Genomic DNA, 21650 nt, shown 5'->3' with positions numbered 1-21650 from the left:
AGCCTATTCAGCTTCTCCCTGAAGTTCAAACCCTCCAACCCTGGCAACATCCTTGTAAATCTTTTCTCAACCCTTTCAAGTTTCACAACATCCTTCCTATAGCATGGAAACCAGAATTGAACGCAGTATTCTAAAAGTGGCATGTAGTCCTTAATGAGATCTCTGGAGACCAGTCAGAAACACAGACATGTTGATGGGTTTAAAGTAAGGGACAGCATGTAAAATCCATTTTATGGGCTTCCAGCCACCTCTCCACACCCCAACTGTGTGGAACTGTGAAACTTTGCAAGGGGTTAGGTGTGCTTGACCTTGTGCCAATTGAACAACTAACTGTGGAGTGGTTGGCCTTCACAAGGACCAAGGTGCCAGTTTGCAAAGCCATCAGTGCTGGCATCACGGACCCAGGATTGTTCAAGAAGCCAAACCTACCCTCAGGGAGTCATGGGGTGGGGATGGCAGGGAAAGTGGAGAGGAAAGTCAGCAGCAAAGATCAGATGATGGTTGGGGAGATCTCAGCAGGTCTCCCCTTCCTAATATCCAGTCTATTCTTAAGGCACCAAGTGCAGATGAACATGGAACTCCCATTTCTTCTCAACACTCCTGACCAGCATCCCACCAGCAACTCAAACAGGGTTTCATGTTGCAGGCTGGCCACATGCTAAGTCCCCCCATCTGCTACTGGCTGAATATCAATGTGGTGGGATGTGGTCTTTGAGTGGGTCTCAGTTGGTGGTGATGTAGTGGAAGGGACAGGCAGGGTGAATGGGCCTGAGCTCACGATCAAGGATTTAATCAGGGCAGAGGTGGAATGCATCAAGATCTGCCACGAAACTTGGCTTGGAAGGGGCATTAAATTCCATATACCACATGGGAAGCCTGGCAGTTTTAGCTGAGCAGGCTGGTGTTGGGTGACGTAGGGAGAGGATATATCCTGCAGGTATACCTGTAATTGCTGGCCCAGTGAGGTCTAAGATGTAAATAGGAGTGGAGACAGCTTGATTGCACTTGCACTCGAGTACTATTGATCCTGTATATGGAATTGGCAAACCATTGCATGCTGAAAGTTTTAGAGTAGTAGGGTACATTATAGCTTCGAGAATCGATGTTTCAAGCATAAGCCCTTCTTCAGGAATGAGGCTGGTGTGCCAAGCAGGCTGACATAAAAGGTGAGGGGGAGGGAATTTGGGGGAGGGGCGCTGGGAATACGATAGGTGGAAGGAGGTGAGGGTGAGGGTGATAGGCCGGAGAGGGGGTGGGGGCGGAGAGGTCGGGAAGAAGATTGCAAGTCAAGAGGGCCGTGCTGAATCTGGGGGTTGGGACTGAGATAAGGTGGGGGGAGGGGAAATGAGGAAGCTGGAGAAATCTACATTCATCTCCTGTGGTTGGAGGGTTCCTAGGCAGAAGATGAGGCGCTCTTCCTCCAGGCGTTGTGTCTGGCGATGGAGGAGGCCAAAGACCTCCATGTCCTTGGCAGAGTGGGAGGGGGAGTTAAAGTGTTCAGCTATGGAGCGGTTGGGTTGGTTGGTGCGGGTGTCCTAGAGGTGTTCCCTGAAACGTTCCGCAAGTAGGCGGCCTGTCTCCCCAATGTAGAGGAGACCACAACGTGTGCAGCGGATACAGTAAATGATGTGTGTGGAGGTGCAGGTGAATTTGCGATGGATATGGAAGGATCCATTGGGGTCGGTGGATGGTGTGGACCTGATGAGGGAGTCGCAGAGGGAGTGGTCTCTCTGGAACGCAGATAGAGGTGGGGAGGGAAATATATCCCTGGTGGTGGGGTCTGTTTGGAGGTGGCGGAAATGACAGAGGATGATACGATGTATGTGGAGGTTGGTGGGGTGGAAGGTGAGGACCAGTGGGGTTCTGTCCTGGTGGCGATTGGAGGGGCGGGATTCAAGGGTGGAGGTGCGGGAAGTGGAGGAGATGTGGTGGAAAGCATCGTTGACCACATCGGAGGGGAAATTGCGGTCTTTGAAGAAGGAGGCCATCTGGGTTGTTCGGTAGTGGAATTGGTCCTCCTGGGAGCAGATGTGGTGGAGGCGAAGGAATTGGCAATATGGGATGGTGTTTTTACAGTGGGCAGAGTGGGAGGAGGTGTAATCTAGATAGCTGTGGGAGTCGGTCGGTTTGTAGTAAATGTCTGTGTTGAGTCGGTCACCCGAGATAGAAATGGAGAGGTCTAGGAAGGGGAGGGAGGAGTCTGAGACGGTCCAGGTAAATTTGAGGTCAGGGTGGAAGGTGTTGGTAAAGTGGATGAACAGTTCAACCTCCTCGTGGGAGCACGAGGTAGCGCCAATACAATCATCGATGTAGCGGGGGAAAAGGTGGGGGATGGTGCCAGTGTAGCTGCGGAAGATGGACTGTTCCACATATCCGATGAAGAGGCAGGCATAGCTGGGGCCCATGCGGGTGCCCATGGCTACTCCTTTGGTTTCTCTGCAAATGTACATGAATTGTTCTATGTATCTGTAGGCTTCTGTCAAAATGTCGAGTTGATGAATTCAAAGTTCAATCTGAAACTACATTAGTCTTCTAATGTGGTCCATATCTTCTGGGGTTTTTTTTGCTCTTAGGCCATTAATCCTGACTGTTAATTCTATTAATTCTCAATGATTTACTTTCTGTTTCAGAATCTAGAAGTCATAGGTCTTAACACCATTTAAACATTTTATGTTCTGTCAGAGGGATGGTATGTCCCAATTTAATCAAGAGAATTTTGTGGACACGTTCACAATACGTTTTGACCTTCCCTCATTTGCTCTTGATCGAACATATACCGTGATCACTTGCCTTTCCTAAGTGAGTTGAAATGGCCTCTCATAGGGATTTGTTTGCAAACTTCATTTTCAACACTCTTCAACAATGTTAAGGATAAAAAAATTGAGATATTTGTTTGCCATCTGAAGAGGGGTGAAAGTCTCTGGGTCTGTTCTCAATGGAGTTTAATAGGATTGGTGGTGGGGGGGGGGGGGGGGGGGGGGAGGGGTTATGGTTGAAATTTATAGAATACTGAGAAGCCTGGATGGAGTGGATAAGAAGACTCTCCACTAGTAGAAGGGTCAGGAACCCAAAGGCAGAGCTTCAGAGTGAAGGGATGATCCTTTAGAACTGAGATGAGGAAGAATTTCTTCAGCCAGTGGGTTGTTAATCAGTAGAATGTATTGCCGCAGAGGGCTGTGGAGGAAAAAGTATTGAGTGTATTTTAGACAGAGAGAGGTATTTTATTGAATGGGATTGAGAAACATGTCAGCCATGATTGAATGGCAGAGCAGACTTGATCAGCCCAATGGCCTAATTCTGTTTCTATAAGTTATGGTCTGATAGAGAGCTGGTCATAAAGTTGGGCATGATTTTGAAAAATTTAACCTCTTTTCTAATGAACATGTTCAGAGATTTTATGACACGCCTCTGGAACAGATGGGACATGAGCCTGGTCATCCCAGCCCCTGGCTAGGGACATTACCATTGCACTACAGGAGGGATCACATGACACATGGAGTTCCTAATAGTGAACCCTTTTAAAGGCAATGTCCAAATACAAGATGTAGCTCCACAAACAGTTTGCCCTATGAAAAAAACAAAACTTCACTCGTAGTAGCCTTTGAATGTATTTTAGTCTGGGCACTCTGGACTGACAAGAATAGAATAGAACAGAATATCCTTTATTGTTGTGTGTACTCCAGTACAGACATACAGGAGTACAGTGAAAAGATTTTGCAATGGCTGCCTCTAATGGCACCATCTTAGGTACAAGTACCTCGGTACAAATTTTGGATACAGAACAGGAAGAAAAGGAAAAGTATTAACATTGTTTACAGTGTCCAAAAAATAAGTAAGAAATAAGATAATTATAACATAGTTAAAGGATTATTAGTTATTCTTTGGAGCTCTGTGACCTATGCCTCCTCTTCCTGGCTCTACAGAAAGTTTCAACTTTGTTTTTAAAAAAATAAAACTTCTGGTTGGAAACCACCGAAGATATGGGTGACATGGGCTGTCTGTGATGATGAGAGGAACCATCTTGACGCACTGACCAACAGTTACTCACCTCAAGTTAGGCAGCCTATTGCCATTGTCCATTTGTTTCATTAGGCACTTGAAGATGGGAGTCTGCTCAACAAGTGGAAACAAAGAAAACAAGAAAGTGCAAAATTTTCAATTGGCAAGCTGGAGCATCGGGACCCTGTGTACAGCACAGACAATACCTTGATAAATCAGAGACAACTTGCCCACTTTCAAACTTAAACGATATCTGGTAGTTAACTGTCAATCATCACTAACAACTGTATTCTCCATGGCAATACCACTACCAATCAAAGGACACTTCCTAACCAATCAGCATTCTTCTCTCATATAGCATAAATGTTGGCTTTCCCCTTTGTTTGTGTGAATTGTCCTAAAGAGTACAAGATGAAAAGCTTTGAAATAATTGTTTTGTTTTCCAGGAATATTCATGTTCTATACCATCACATAGCTATCAGAAACCTACCCACTCAGGTTGCATGTGTTTTGGGAAAATGGTGGCCCAAAACATTCCCAGCACAGATGGTTCCAGAGCTAAACATTAGGGGAAGTCTATTTTTTGTCCTTTGGGTAAAATGTAGATTTTTAGCTTCAGGAATTGTTGCAGAGTGCTGTAAGTTCATTTCACCCTCTAGTGGCCACCAGACAGTGGGTCATGCTTCTTTACAGTACTGTATTGGGTATTTAGAGACATGAGTAACAACTACAAGCTACTTTAATGGCTGATGAACATGACTCTTGCTAAACCTGCCAAACCTCCTTATCAAGAGCAACAACCTGTTTCCAGCTCTTCATACAACAGTTTCCTGAGATAATTTATACAAACATTGACCTTCCTATATTCTTAAATTGTCAGAGTATGTAGTACAGTAAAATGACAAACACAGAACAGTAATTGAGTGGTGCATTAACCAATGGTGAGTATGTCCCTATGCCTTTTATTACCACTGTGCTTTTTATTTTGTCCACCTTTTTCATGGTGATGTGAATCCTAGTGTTCATTCCAGTGAATGACGAGAGAGGAGACAAAGTTATTAACTGCATTCCTTGGCACCTCAGTCCCACACTCTGAACCACTCCTTCCAATGCCTGAACCTTCTTGCCTTGGTGAGTCATCTGCACTAGCACTAGCTAGGGCTATAACGTAAATAATAAGTAGAATTGAACTTTTGACCATCACAGCAATTTTATATTATAAATTAAATAAGATGCCTTACGGCAGGACCTGGGCTACTTAGTCTGGCTACAAATTCTTAAGACCTTGAGGTGTGTGAGCAGAATTAGCCATTCAGCCCATAAAGTCTACTCCACCAATCGATTATGGATGATATTTCTCAACCCCATTCTCCTACCTTCTCCCTGTAAACCTTAATCCTCTTAATAATCATGAACCTATCTATCTCTGTCTTAAAAATGCTCAATGGCTTGGCCTCCCCATCCCTCTGTGGCAATGAGTTCCACAGATTCACCAGTCTCTGGCTGAACAAACTCCACCTCATCTCAGTTGTAACGGGTCGGTCCTTCACCCTGAGGCTGTGTTCTCAGATCCTCGTCTCTCCTATGGGTGGAAACCTCATCTTCACATTCACTCTATCCAGGCCTCTCAGTACTCTATAAGTTTCAATCTGATTCCCCCTCATCCTTCTAAACTCCATTGAGCACAGACCCAGAGTTCTCAATTGCTCCTCATATGGCAAGCCCTTCGCCTCGGGATCATTCTTGTGAAGCTTCAATACCAATGCATCCTTCTGTAGATATGGGGCCCAAAACTGCTCACAGTGTTCCAAATGCAGCCTGACCAGAGCCTTAAAAAAGCCTCAGCAGTACATCTCGGGTGTGTATTTTAGCCCTCTTGAAATGAATGCTAACATTGCACTTGCCTTTCTAACTGCCAAATGAGCGGGTTTGTTAACCTTAAGAGAATTCTGAACTAGGAATCTGCCACTTCATTTCCCACTTACCTAATATATCCAAGTCCTCCTGCATTCTCCCGTTTCCTCAGCTCTACCTTCCCCTGCACCTATCTTTGTGTTGTCTGCACACTTAGCAACTGTGCCCTATTTCCTTCATCCAGATCATTAATGTATAATGTGGACCCCTGCGGAACTCCACTAGTCATCAGTTACCATCCTGAAAAAGACCCGTTTATCTCTGTTCTCTTATTTCTGCCAGGCAGCCAATCCTCTTGTTCCTATCTGGGCTGCCTGGCACTTCTGTTAATGCCAAATATAAGCATTTAATATCTGAGGTGGCAGGACTGACTGGAGGGAATTCCAACAACAGGCATTTTATTGACTTGGACCTTCCTGGTTGCTGGAATGAGCCTTGCATTCCTTATAGCTAGCAGTGAAAATTAAGACCGGATCTGGCTCTTGCTCTGGAGTGTTGTGATATCTGTTGTACTGGTTTTGTAAATCTCTTCACAAAGACCTTCCCTCCATCATAAGATCAGAAGTGGGGATGTTCGCTGATTATTGCACTATATTCAGTACCTGCAAACACTCCTCAGATACTGGAGCAGTCCATGTTCAAATGCAACAAGATTTGGACTATATCCAGGTTTGGGCTGACTCATGACAAGAAACATTTGTGCCACACAAATGTCAGGCAATGGCCATCTCCAATAAGAAACAATCTAACCCATTACTCTTGACATTCAATAGTGTCACCACCACTGAATCCCTCACTATCAACATCCTGGGGGCTTACTATTGACCAAAAACTCAACTGGACTCATCACATAAACACGGTGGCTATTAAAGCAGGTCAGAAGCTAGGAATACTGCAGTAAGTAACTTACTTTCTGACTCCACATATCCTGTCCACCATCTTTAAGGCACAGTTAGGAGGGTGATGGAATGCCCCCCACTTGCCTGGTTGGAAGCATCTCCAACAACATTCAAAAAACTTGACACAATCCAGGAAAAAAAATCCCGCTTGATTGGCATCACATCCACAAGCATCCACTCCCTGCACCACTGACACTCAATAGCAGCAGTGTGTACTCTCTACAAGATGCACTGCAGAAATTCACCAAAGATCCTTAGATACACCTTCCAAACCAACAACCACTGCCATCTGGAAGAACTAAAGCATTAGATACATGGGAACACCAACAACTGCAAGTTCCCCTCCAAGCCACTCACCATCCTGACTTGGAAATATACAATGGCATTGGGTCAAAATCCTGGAATTCCCTCCTTAAGGGCATTGTGGCCTCCCTATAGCACATGGACAGCAGTGGTTCAGGAAGGCAGCCCACAACCACCCTCCCAAGGGCAACTAGGAGCAGGCAATAAATGCTGTCCAGCCAGCAATACCCACATCCCAGAAGTGAAGATAATCAATTTAACCATGTGCAAAGTAAATCTTTGCTATTCAAGGTTTATGTGGTCAAGACAGGAGAATGGGGTTTGAGGAACATATCTACCATGATGGAACGTTGGAGCAGACTCAATGGGCCTAATTACCTCATTTTGTTCCTCGGTCTTATGGCATTGGGTCAAAATCCTGGTGATACCAACTGGCTAGTGAATGACTTCTGGTACTGCTTTTCCAGTTTTTCCACACCACTTCCTACCCCTCCCTGGGTGCCTCAACATGCAATTACATCACAAAAGGTGCCAGAAGCTGAGGCTATGGTCAACCACTTTTTTTAAGATTAGATTAGATTAGATTACTTACAGTGTGGAAACAGGCCCTTCGGCCCAACAAGTCCACACCGACCCGCCGAAGCGTATACCACCCAGACCCATACTCCTACACTTACCCCTTCACCTAACACTACGGACAATTTAGCATGGTCAATTCACCTAACCTGCACATTTTTGGATTGTGGGAGGAAACCGGAGCAACCAGAGGAAACCCACGTAGACACGGGGAGAATGTGCAAACTCCACACAGAGAGTCGCCTGAGGCGGGAATTGAACCTGGGTCTCTGGCGCAGTGAGGCAGCAGTGCTAACCACTGTGCCACCGTGCCGCCCTACATAAAAACACACAAGAAAAACAGTTTTTGACTTTGTTGCTTTTGTCATGTATCTCTGCTCAGTATTGTATGAGCTCTGTATTCGATTGAGACATCTGGATAAAAAAAGATTTCCATGACTTGCTGAAACTGAATGAGTAACAGACATCTTATATCAGAACTATTTAGAAGCAATCCAGCAGGGGGCATCAGATGTCTACTTTTCTCTGAAATACCATGCTGTTAGAACAATAGCTGCATTCTTAATACTTTAAAATGACCATAGTACTGAGCTCATACAAAGATTTATCACTACAGATTACAGGTTGAATGATTTATTTGCATATAATAATTGAAGTTTAGCAAAAAGCCTTCATTTTGTGGAGTGTGGGAGGGGGCTGTTGGGTGGGAGAATTCATAGAATCATACAATACAGAAGAGGTCCTTTAGCCTCTTTAGTCTACACTGACAAAAGCTACTCTAAATTTGCACTGTTGCCACTTTCCAGCACTTGGCCTATAGCCTTGAACATTATGTGCTTGTCTAAGAGCTCATATCTTTTTACAGGTTGTGAGATTTCCCTCCTCTACTGCCCTTCAGTGCATTCTAGATTCTCATTACAGTCTGAGTGAAAAACATTTTCCTCAAATTCCCTCTAAATCTTCTGCCGTTCAACTTGAACTGATGCCCCTTTGTTATTGGCCCTTCAAGTAAGGGGAACAGCTACTTGCTATCCACCCTGCTCACGTCCCTAGTAATCTTAGGGGTGGGAGTGGGTGTGTTTGCAGTCTTACTACACCACAACAGTGATGCAAGCAAGCAAGTAGGCAACCAATCAAATTGAACTATTCAAACACAGCAACTCAAGAAGTTAAAACTCTAAAAATCCTTTGCTTTTCATTTGCAACAACAAATAAATGTACGACTATTTAAAAACTAAGAGACAAACTTCTAAAAAAAAGCTTTTCAAACGTGATTTGAAAATTATGCAACTATAGAGTCATAGAGATGTACAGCATGGAAACAAACCCTTCAGTCCAACCGTCCATGCCGACCAGATATCCCAACCCAATCTAGTCCCACCTGCCAGCACCTGGCCCATATCCCTCCAAACCCTTCCTATTCATATACCCATCCAAATGTCTTTTAAACATTGAAATGTGGAGAAATTTGATGTTCTACAAATATAAAATTGCTTTTCCGGGTGAATAAAGGTGCCTGTCAGTAATTTTAAAGTTAGTACCTTTTTTAAAAACCCAGTAACATTTCAGTGGGATCTTTTCTAGCATTTTTAGAGAGGATGAAATCATGTTAAACTGGAGCTTTTTGTCAATTTATGACTACAAGGGAATCTGCACTTTTGCAATGCCCAATTGTGGAATGTGTTGTAAATGACAATGGTTGTGGAAGAGTTGATGCAGGCGTTGCATTAAGCACTACCCAATCTGATTGTATTACATAGTCTTTGGATGACAGGCAGTCTAGCATGAAGTCTTAATGGAAAAAAATGGATCATCTCTGACTCTTCATAATTGTAATTATGCCTAACTAGTTAATTTTATTGTGCTTACTGCCATTATGCAGTATATTATACCCTATTGGTAAGATATGTTCATCTTCTTGTTAAGACTCATTACTTGTTTAACTTCTACCACTGAAGAGCAGACAGCATAGAAACGGGAATTGGTAACAGCAAACTACAACAACCACAAACCACTAGAGGTTGTACCAAAAGTCCAATATGATAGAGTGTGGGCTCACAAGTAGCAATTTCAAGATTTCTTTGTTACTCTGCACTTGTTTAACCTCCTGACATTACTGTCAATTTCAGTGGAGTAGCGCCAACAAGTGCTGACAGTTTCACTATAATTACTACACTGAAATAAGGCCACTAATCTTTTCTCTTTCAATGTTACCTTATCTAACCTGTGTTCCAGTATATTTACTTTTTTTAAAATTCTGGTATGGTCTTTTTATCCATATCAAAAATGTCTCATTCGTTAACAGCATAAAACATTATATATTAATTGTTGTTGTCTTAGTCAGGCTGCTTTTATCTTCATAAAAATAAAAGTTCATGTTTATACTTTAAAGTAAAATGTGTACGTATATATAGGAGTAAATTTACAGATGACACCAAAACGCGTGGTGTAGTGGATAGTGAAAAAGATTATCTCAGAGTATATATACTCTGAGATATGATCAGATGGGCCAATAGGCCAAAGAGTAGCAGATGGAGTTTAATTTCGATAAATGTAAGGTATTGCATTTTGCAAAGGCAAACCAGGTCAGAACTTATACAGTTAATGGTAGGGCCCTGGGAGTGTTGCTGAACAGAGACTTCGGGGTACAGGGGCATAATTCCTTGAAAGTGGAATTGAAGGTAGGGTGGTGAAGAAGGCCTTTGGCACACATTTCTTCATTGGTCATACCATGGAATATAGGAGTTGTGAGGGTCATGCTGTGGCTGTGCAGGACATTAGTTAGGCTACTTTTGGAAAACTGTGTACGGTTCTGGTCATCCTTCGAGAGGAAGGATATTGTCAAACCTGAGAGGGTGCAAAAAAGATCTACAAGAATGTTGCCAGGTCTGAAGTGTTTGAGCTATTGAGAGAGGTTGAATAGGCTGGGGCCTTTTTTCCCTGGTGTGTTGGGGGTTGAGGAGTGACCTTATAGTGGTTTGTAGAATCATGAGATACATGGACAGGGTAAATAGCCAAGGTCTTTTTCCCAGGATTAGGGAGTACAAAACTAGAGGGAATAAGTTTAAAATAAGAGGGCAAAGATATAAAAGGGACCTAAGGGGCAACTTTATCATACAGAGAGTCATGCTTGCATGGACAAACTGCCAGAGGAAGTGATGGAAGCTGGTACAATTACAATATTTAAAAGGCACCTGGATGGGTATACGAATAGGAAGGGTTTAGAGGGATATGGGCCAAATACTGGCACATGGATGGTGATTGGATAGTGTGGGGGGATGAGCTGAGAATAGTTCACAGGTCGGTGCAACATTGAGGGCCAAAGGACTTGTTCTGCACTGTATTGTTCTATATTCTATGTTCTAAATGGGACTAGATCAGATTGGGATGTCTGGTTGATGCGATGAGTTGGACCAAAGGGTCTGTTTCCTTGTTGGATGCCTCTATAACTTATGGAAGGACTTTCTTGTATATAATAAATCAGATAGGTCTGTGGCACTCACTAATATTCAAAACTAAATTAAAAGACTCATTCTATTCCAATTTTGAAGGAGAGAATTAAAGCAAATGAGTAGAAAAGAGGAAGGTTTTAAAGTTCATTGTTATTTTCTTTGATTGAGATACATTATCGTAAGCTGAAAATGTGTTGCTGGAAAAGCGCAGCAAGTCAGGCAGCATCCAACGTGGATTGTCATTCCTCTACATTGGATGCTGCCTGACCTGCTGCACTTTTTCAACAACACATTTTCAGCTCTGATCTCCAGCATCTCCTCCTTTTCTCCTAGAAGATTTTAACCTACTGCGAATCCTCTTGCAAGGATGCCTTCCTTGAAAAAGCTCTCTTCCTCCCTCTACATTGGATGCTGCCTGATGCTGCACTTTTCCAGCAACACATTTTCAGCTCTGATCTCCAGCATCTACAGTCCTCACTTTCTCCTGGAAGATACATTATCGTAAGTTGACTTTGGGCAGATTTCTTCCCTTTTGCATTTTGCAATCTACTTCTGTTGCTGATGGTAATGGACGCATCCAAAAATATTAGCAATCAACTACTCCAACAATTAATCGTGATCATAGCTTGAATATTCTAAGTACTATTTCTTGTTATGATTTCCAGTGCCAAGCATTAGAGATATTCAAGGTCACTTGGACTAAGCTTAAGTACCACCACCTCTTTAAAAAAACAGTCTTCACTACAATTGCAGTTACTGCAACAGAAATGATGAATTTTTGGATTTGGAACTGTACAACAATTAGAAACCAGAGAAGGAGCCACATCCCAGTGCAATATCCAAACCGATCAAACCTGTCTCAAGAAGATCAGTTGTAGAAGGTTAATTTGTATGTTTGCTCTCTTTAGAGGATTTACCTGCTGTGAGTGGATTTTGAAATACTGTATGGTGCCTGAGAAGGTCAACACTTAATTATACGATTTATATTATCTGTGATCATGTTTCTTTACTTTTGCCAAAGCTGCTCCACTTAAACTGTGTGTTGGTTTTGGCAACTGTAGAACAATGGTACATGCATTTAGAACAATGTTATGCTCCCACATTGTGTTTTTAATATCTGAAGACTGAAGATGGAAAAAAGACTGAAGAAGGTAAGGACTTCCACAGTGTTAAGGACTGAGGAAGAGTTGAGACTGCAACACATTGAGAATGTGGATAAAATTAAAGACATGAAAGATAGAGTACACAAAATTTTAAATGACTATTTGGTTAATTCTCCTTATTCAATTTATAAACATTTTATAAATATTTCTTATGGTGTTTCTAGCAAAAGTAGCTGTAAGCTTTTCATCAGTAATGAGATTCTAAAATTCTGAAATTGTGTTAACAAATGGCTGGAGAAAGAAACTTGAACCTATATTTGAAAAGTCCAGAGTTGAATTTGGAAATCAATGTTACATCTTGAGCTGTTTTACTACTATATAAGTACAGACTTCTTCTGAATATAGTTATTTCCAGTTGCTGTCCTATTTACACGAATGTTAAAGTCAGTGAGATTCGGCCATTGATAAATGTTTCAGAGCCTTAATCCCACGTTTACCCAATTCATAAAGCTGTATGTAATCACCATTTTAAAACTATTTAAGTAGTTTATGACTTACTTGACCTGAATCTTCCTCTGTTTTACAGTTCATCCTGTAATTAAATAAATCTCATTAAATTTGATGCCTTGTGCGTGATTTACCAAATTATAGATTTTAACTCATACATACTCAATTGGCTCTTCAAACTCCTACTTTCTCAATGCAGTAAATGACTTAGTATCCTTATGGATGGCACGGTGGCACAGTGGTTAGCACTGCTGCCTCACAGCACCAGCGACCCGGGTTCAGTTCCCACTATCTGTGTAAGAGTTTGCATATTCTGCGTGGGTTTCCTCCCACAGTCCAAAAATGTGCAGGTTAGGTGAATTGGCCATGCTAAATTGCCTGTGGTGTTAGGGGAATGGGTCTGGGTAGGTTGCTCTTTGGAGGGTCGGTGTGGGCTTGTTGGGCTGAAGGGCCTGTTTCCACACTGTAAGTAATCTAATCCCAATAAGAGATATTATCATCTAATTCAGATGACGTTATTGTTCTAATTGACCACCTTTTTCAATGTTGGTCAGACTGCATTTCAATTACCCTTGATAGTATTTGTGCCATTCAGTAGATGATGCCTCTTAATGAATGGAAAGATCACACTTTGTAACTGAATGGCTAAGAGAAACTGAATTGATTTGCTGCAAGTTTTAAAATGAATATTTCAGGAATTGCAATTTACCCACGGTTTAGGCTAGCTTTAAACTTGGTTACATTGCACTATTATTTGTGTAGAGCTGTTGAAAATTGAGGGGTTGAATACAGAAAGCATTTGCCTACAATGTTCTCATAAAGTTGCTGTGTTAGCTTCCTGGCACACATGCTGAAGTAATTTATTTTAAAGCACAGAATTTATTTCTACTTGCCCTAAAAAAACATGATTTGGGCTTGGTTTTGGGAAAAATCCTGTAGAAACGAACAGCGGTTTCAAAATGCATGTATCATAAAAATGCTTTCTTTCCCAAAGATGGTATTCAAGAACACACAGTTAATGCACTGGCAAATAAAATACAAGAAAGGGGATTAATTACATTGCAAGTACAATTTACCAACCAGCTATAGCAGAATGTCTGTGGAATAATGAATCTTTGGCTGTGGACATTTCACACATGTGCCCTGCCAGTTGAAGAATCTGTTAAATTGTATACAATTTAATTACAGTTCACTATGTTGTAATAATAAAGAAAGAAATAGGAGGCTTTGAACCATGCATGTGCACATGAATGAACCTTATTATTTTTCTCATTATTCTTAGAGAGATTTTTGGGATTATGGATTTCTCTTTTCCCATGAGGCTCTTCAAATTCTTCCCTGACATGATACCTTATTTGGTACAGCATCAAAATAATAAGGTCGTGCTTTGCTTTAATAAGCTGCTTTCCTCGTTATTATGGTCTCATTCCTTGAATTGGTGTTCAGAGATTGATCAATTGATCAGATGAATTACAAGACTAGATTATTGTATACTCATCCCTCAATAGATTATTGATTGTTCTCTAACCTCTTGAAGGACAAACGGCTTTCATAACTTCAAGATGCCCCAACACAAATAAAAGTTACAAGTGAACACATCAATGACAGGCAATGTGAATATCATTGCAAAATAAAATCAGCATAAACCCAAAGGTGATGATACATTATGTTTCAAGAATCCTTCTATAATTAATCATGTGTGTTGTACAACCTTTATGAATATATACTTACCACTAATATAATTCATAACCTTTACAAGCAATAATGTGTGCATAAATGTGACCTGCATATACTTGACCAGATTGCAAATAAAAACTCAAAAACTATTTCTGATATGTTCTGCTTGGCAGTAACATTGCCATGGATGTTATTTTGCAATGAAAGGGAACACTTAATTGCTTCACACTTTGTAATCTTGCAGGATATTGACTACCTATTTTCCTGCTATTGAGTCCAATTGAGAGAATGCTGTCCATTGTACGCTATTGCCAAAGTTTATAGTTCTGGCTCGCAACTGAATTATTCCATTGTTGAAATGAGCATGACAGAGTAAAAACTTGGCCTAGTTCAGGGCAATGCACTACAAACGTAAAACAAACTATAGATTAGTACAATGTTGCCATGAGACCAAATAAAATTATGTGGTTTGTAGTGCTGTTTACATAAAAAAACGTCATATATTTTAAATGCAGATATTCAAATTAAAATAAAACTAAAAATTAACTATATACTGGTGAGTTTTCCAGCAGTTTTGACAGTACTACAGATGATCACATTATGGCCTGCATCTCTTCCATTCACAGAATAATTATCTACTTTAAAATACGCTTCTAAAATGCTGTATTAAGTAGAGTGGAGTACTATCTCTCTATTCTAGCAGATCCAAAAGCACTTATGCCATTGTTCAATGAGATTAGAGAGTTTCGTGATGCCCTAACCAAACTTCCACCCCTCATTCTACACAACGGAAACAGATTAGCTCTGAATTTTCAGAATTGTTGTCCCAGTTCGCTGTAGTAACCTTGGTGGACAAACTGGCAGGATTCTTGCAGCATCAAGCATTTCAGTTATTTTTTTAACTCCTCTGGTCTTTCAAAGGTACATTTGGAATTTAGGAGAACCTTCATAGAAATTCTTCACCACTCTCTGGTCAGTGATATTTTATAGCTTGTAATATATTGCCATGCAAATTGACTGCTATGCCCCCAGCGCTCTACCTTCACTATGGAGATGCCGTTCTTATACACGTCCAAACCCCACAAGATGCCCTCCAGGTCTTGTGTTTCTTCCTCTCCAAGGAGAAAGTGAGGTCTGCAGATGCTGGAGATCAAAGTTGAAACTTTATAGCTGGAACAGCACAGCAGGTCAGGCAGCATCCAGGGAACAGGAGATTCGACGTTTCGGGCACAGGCCAAAGAAGGGCCTGTGCCCGAAACGTCGAATCTCCTGTTCCCTGGATGCTGCCTGACCTGCTGTGCTGTTCCAGCTATAAAGTTTCAACTTTCTTCCTCTCCAGCAGACCCATCCAGTCCCCCTCCACTAATACCCTCCTCTGCTTCGCCGAACTGGTCCTCACCCTCAACAACCTTTCCTTTAACTTCTCCCATTTCCTCCAAATCCAGGGGGTGGCCATGGGCACCCAGATGGCCCTAGCTATGCCTGCCTCTATGTCGGCCATATCAAACAGTCCTGCTTCAGGACGTACACAGACACTGTGCCCCAACTCTTCCGTTGTTACATCGATGACTGCATCAGTGCAGCACCCTGCACCCAGGCTGAACTGAAGCAGTTCATCAACATCACCCACAACTTTCAACCTACCCTCAAATTCACTTGGTCCATCTTGGACACATCTCTCTCCATCCATTTCCAACTCTGGTGACAGTCTCCAGATGGATATTTACTACTAACCCACAGACTATCATAACTACGTGGACTACACCTCTCCCACCCAGTAGCCTGCAAGAACTCCATCCCATTCTCCAAATTCCTCCGCCTCTGTCGCATCTGCTCGTATGAGGAGATATTCCCCTCCCAAGCATCCCAGATGTCAACCTATTTCTAACAATGTGCTTTTCCTCCCTCTGTCATCCAGACAGGCCTCCGCTGCACCACCTCCATTCCCTGTTCCACTGCTCTAAACCATCCCCTCCCAACGCAATAAAGACAGAGTCCCCCTTGTCTTCACCTATCACCCCACGAGTCTCTGCATCCAATGCACCATCCTTAAACACTTCTGCCAACTCCAACTGAACCCTACCACCAAGAACATCTTCCCCTCCCCACCCCTCTCTGCCTTCCACAAGGACCATTCCCTTCAATAATCCTTGGGTTGTGCAACTCCCCCACTGACCTCCCCGAACCCCCAGGTACCTTCCCTTGTGACTGGAAAAGATGCAAAACCTGCAGGTACACCACTCTCCCTAACCTCCATCCAGAGCCCCAAACAGTCCTTCCAGGTGAGACAGAGGTTCATCTGTCTCTCTTCCAACTTAGTTTACTGTATCAGGTGCTCCCAATGTGGTCTTCTCTACATCGGGGAGACCAAGTGTAAACTTAAGGAACAGTTTGCCAAGCATCTCAGAAAGGTCCACAGGGGCTGACCGGACCTCCCAGTCACCACCCATTTCAATACCTCTTCCCATTCACTTTCTGACATTACCACCCTTGGCCTCCTCCATTGCCACAACAATGGAGGAACAATATCTCATCTTCCTTCAGCCCAGAGGACTCAACATTGAGTCCTCCAATTTCAAATAACCTCCCTTCCCATCCCCTGACTCCCTTCTCAGCCCCTCCCCCTCCCTTCCACTCATCCCTGCCACCAACCGGATTCATTCCTCCCATCTACCAACCAGGTCGTACCCTCTGCATGTCTTCACCTAACCCCACTTCACCACCCTGCCCCTGCCAACTGCAACTTTATCTGCAACTTCCCCTACACCCACCCCCAGACCTGAAGAAGGGTTACACCCGAAACGTCGACTTCTCCACCTCCTGATGCTGCCTGGCTTGCCGTGTTCTTCCAGCCTCCTGCCTGTCTAGTTTAGATTCTGCAGTTGTTTTGTCTTTAACCATGTTCGTTTACTTAACAAGAATGTCTACGCCTCCAACAAAAATGTGTGGTTGTGAAGCAGATTGAGATGCTCTTTCAGTCCTTTATGATTTGTTGTCACTTTACCCAACTTTGACTCTTTTACTCAATTTTCAATGTGTTTAGACCAATAATAATCCTGAGTTATACCATTTCTAGCTTTACAAGGACAATGATAAAGATTATGCCTAATTCTGGACATTAAAGAGTTTAATTTTCATTCTGTTATTAGTAAGAAAATAATCAATTTATTAAAGGTCCTTTGCAAATATCAAACATTTGGTCCTCCTCAAAGTCTCTGCAATGTCTACCATTTCAATGTGACCAGGTACTAGTTGCAACAAACTATTGCTCACGACAGAAACTTTTCCAGTTAGACCAAGAAATGGTTTTCCTCTATCACACTAGACGAAGCAGGCCCTGCAGTTTCTTATACTTAAAGAGGATGGTGGAAGCAACTTTCATCATGAGTATCAGCTCAGCAATAGAATTATAGAATCTCTTCAGTGCAGCAAGAGGCTATTCAGTCCATTGAGTCTCCACTAAGCCACCGAAGAACATCCCATCCATATCCAGATCACCACGCTATCCCTGTAACCCCACATTTACCATGACTATTCCACCCAACCAGCACATCCCTGGACATTATAGGCCAATTTAGCATGGCCAATCTTCATATCCTGCACATCTTTGGACTGTGGGAAGAAACTGGAGTGCCCAGTAGAAACTCATGCAAACACAGGGCAAACTCTACACAGTCACCCAAGGCAGGAATCGAACCTGGGTTCCTGGTGCAGTGAGGCAGCAGTGATAACCACCAAGCCACATGCCACACCAATAGGGAACTGGCATACCCTGACAACAGTACTGTATAAATGCAATAGGCCAGTAAAAGGCATTTGTAAGACACGGCACTCAAAGAATTCATAAGGTGATTAGTTTATTTTCTTTGTAATATGGCTTGACTTAATTGAAACATTTTAATTGAATTGTGCAGTTTGCTTTTGCTTTTAGTTTTGAATTTTGAGCAAGAAGTTGATGTAATGATTAAGGAAAGACCGAAGTGAATATCGGTGAATGGTGATTGGATTTGCTCTTGAATTAGTTTGTTTATGGAGGGCTTGAGTGGAAAGGAGTTTTCCCTTCTCTGTACTCCCAATGTATGGATGCAGCACATGTACGTTTTTGCTGTACACCAGAGCCATGAACTATACCATTAATAGATACCCCTGGTTTCCCAGAGGCCTGCCTTTGTTTTACCACCATGCTTGAAATATAGCTGGTAGTGTGGACTACAACAGAATGACTACTTCCAAACTACTGAGCACTGAACTACTAATAGGCACACAACTAGAGACGGAGTTCTGGTACATGATGGGGTTGATATAAGGCACAGGCAAAGTGTTATGCACAATACCAATGGAAACCTGGAAACCTGTAAATCCTACAAACTTTTATTCTTGTTCCACCTACTTCTCTCTGACAAGAAGGTATTAAGTGAGCTTATTTCTTTGTATAGAGACCATCAGTTGCCTTCCAAAGGCAGCAGTGTACTGCAACCAGTAACATGTTGCTAATATTTCCAGCACCAGACAAAAGGGACCAGACGCATAAAAGCTCATAGCCACAGTCGCCTTTACAGACATTGCCATTGTGGTCTTTGCCCTCCTCTGAAGTTGGAGTTGTGGTTGCAGGAGATGGCAGATTTCCAAGAGGATCTACTTTTGAAGTACGGACATTTCAGTTGTTGGCTGTCACTAATGTTCAATTTGAAACATTGTTTCTTGAATATCATGGATAGAATGTTGACTTGCCGAGAGCCTTTCTCATTCTCTAGCTGCTCCTGCAAAGTACTGCTTGCTATGTCAGACTGCAGTGAAAATTTTTAGAAAGAACAAATTAATTTATTAGAGACATTTCAAAATGGTTTAATCTTGCTATTTTCTTTTTAGTTTATAGGACAACTAGAAAATTAAATTCCAATATCTTTCAATGATCATTTTTGTCTTGATTCAACAGCTGTATAGGACTAAATCAGTTTCTAAAAATCTGAAATGTGACCCCATTCAACCTTGAAAATGCTGACTTCTGATTTGAACAGTCATGGATTTTGTTTAATTTTAACCCAAAACAGTAAATGTAGTTGTAAGCTTCCTGAGACTCACCTTAACCAACCAGCATGAAGCAGGAGGAAAAACTGCTACTGTATCACTCGAGTTGAAGCCAGTGAAATCATTCAAAGAATAAATTGAGTTTTTGTTTACAATAATGGTTTGGTTAACATCAAAGCAATGTTGTTTGGATGGTGTTGACGTCAGTTGGAGTAGATGTGTCTGTATTCCGAGCCTCACACAACGTATCCTGGTCTCCAGTTGTCTTGGATATTCTTACCAGTGGACCAAGGCCTTGCTCTGCCAAGCCCATGTGGTGGCTGGTGTGTGATCCTCAGGGACAACCCTCAGTCATGACATCATTGCCTGGAAGCTCAGACATTTCAATATTAACATCGCTGCCCAAAGTGAGATGCAGCAGACAGAGACAAGTCAGCTCAAGGAGGGTGTCGGTTACACCCTCTTGTGGAAGGGTATGTCAGAAAGAAGTGCTCCTTCACAGGGCTTGCTTTGCCATCCCAGAGTCTCCCCACTACTCAGTGAATAAGCCCCAAACCCTGGATGCCAGAGATGAAGCCATTGAGGATTTTACTTCAAATTTAAACAGTCCCTGGCTTTAGTCCCAAAAGATGACAAGCTGATCCTCTGTGGTGACTTCAACATGAAAGTTGGATAGGACACTGGTCTCTGGGCACTGGGGGAGACATAATTGACTGGAGTGGGGGGTGTGGTGGTGGAGGAGTGTGGGTAATTCAACCACAATGGTTCCCTGCTGCTGATTATAATCCTAGATCATGGTTTAATGCCTTGCTGCCTCAGAGAGACAAATACAAGGTCTTGTAGGAACAGCGTCTTTCCAAGCACTGGCATCTACTTGATTACATCATCTCCAATCAAGGGACTGCAAAAAAAACTTGTGTATCACCTGTGACATGACCGGAGCTGATGCTTACTGAATAGGCCATTGTCTCATTAGAACATAGTTCAGTATAGCACAGTACAGGCCCTTCGACCCATGATGTTGTGCCAAGAATTTATCTCAATCTAAAATCAGCCTAACCTACACCTCCCTCAATTTACTACCATCCATGTGTTGTCCAGCTGTTGCTTAAATTTCCCATGTTTCTGACTCTACTACTATCGGTGGCAGTGCATTCCATGCACCCACCATTCTCTGCGTAAAGAACCTACGTCTGGCACCTGTCTATACCTTCCTCCAATCACCTTAAAATTATGAACCCTCATGACAGCCATTCCTGCCCTGGGGAAAAGTCTCCGGCTATCTACTCAATCTATACCTCTCAGTAACTTGTAGACAGCTATCAAGTTACCTCTCTTCCTTCTCTGCACTGTGAAAAGCCCTAGCTCACACTACCTCTTTTCATAAGACAAACCCTCCAATTCAGGCAGCATCTAGTAAATCTCCTCTGCACCCTCTCTCAAGCATCTACATCCTTCCTATAATGAGGCGACTAGAAGTGGACAGAAAATATTCCAAGTATGGTCTAACCAGGGTTTTATACAGCTGCAGCAAAACCTCGTGGCTCTCAAACTCAATCCCCCTGTTAATGAAAGCCAAAATACCATACGCCTTCTTAACAACCCTATCAACTTGGATGGCAACTTTGAGGGATCTATGCTCATGGTCCCCATGAAACCACTCTTCCTCCACGCAACCAAAAATCCTGCCTTTAACCCTGTAATCAGATTCGACCTTCCAAAATGAATCACTTCGCATTTCTCCAGGTTGAACTCCATCTGCCACTTCTCTCCTATCAATGTCTTGTGCCTGTAACAGCCCTCGACACAATGTACAATACCACCGACCTTTTTTGACATCCGCAAATGTATTAACACATTGCTCCACATCTTCCTCCAAGTCATTTATAAAAACTACCAAGAGCACAGACCCAAGAACAGATCCCTGTGGGACACCACTGATCACTGACCTCCAGGCAGAATACTTTCCATCCACGACCATCAACTGTCTTCTTTCAACCAGCCAATTCTGTATCCAGACAGCCAAATGTTCCTGTATCCCATACCTTCTAACTTTCTGAATGAGCCTACCTTATCAAATTTCTTACTGAAATCCATATACACCACATCCACTGCTCGAACTTGGTCAATGTGTCTTGTCACATCCCCAAAGAACTCAATAAGGCTTGTGAGGCATGACCTGCCCCTCACAA

The sequence above is a fragment of the Chiloscyllium plagiosum genome, unplaced genomic scaffold (genome assembly GCF_037043375.1).
Source record: "Chiloscyllium plagiosum isolate Xiang-an unplaced genomic scaffold, Cpla_swu_hap1 HiC_scaffold_2, whole genome shotgun sequence".
In the NCBI taxonomy this organism is placed as follows: Eukaryota; Metazoa; Chordata; class Chondrichthyes; order Orectolobiformes; family Hemiscylliidae; genus Chiloscyllium; species Chiloscyllium plagiosum.
This window is presented reverse-complemented; position numbering follows the sequence as displayed.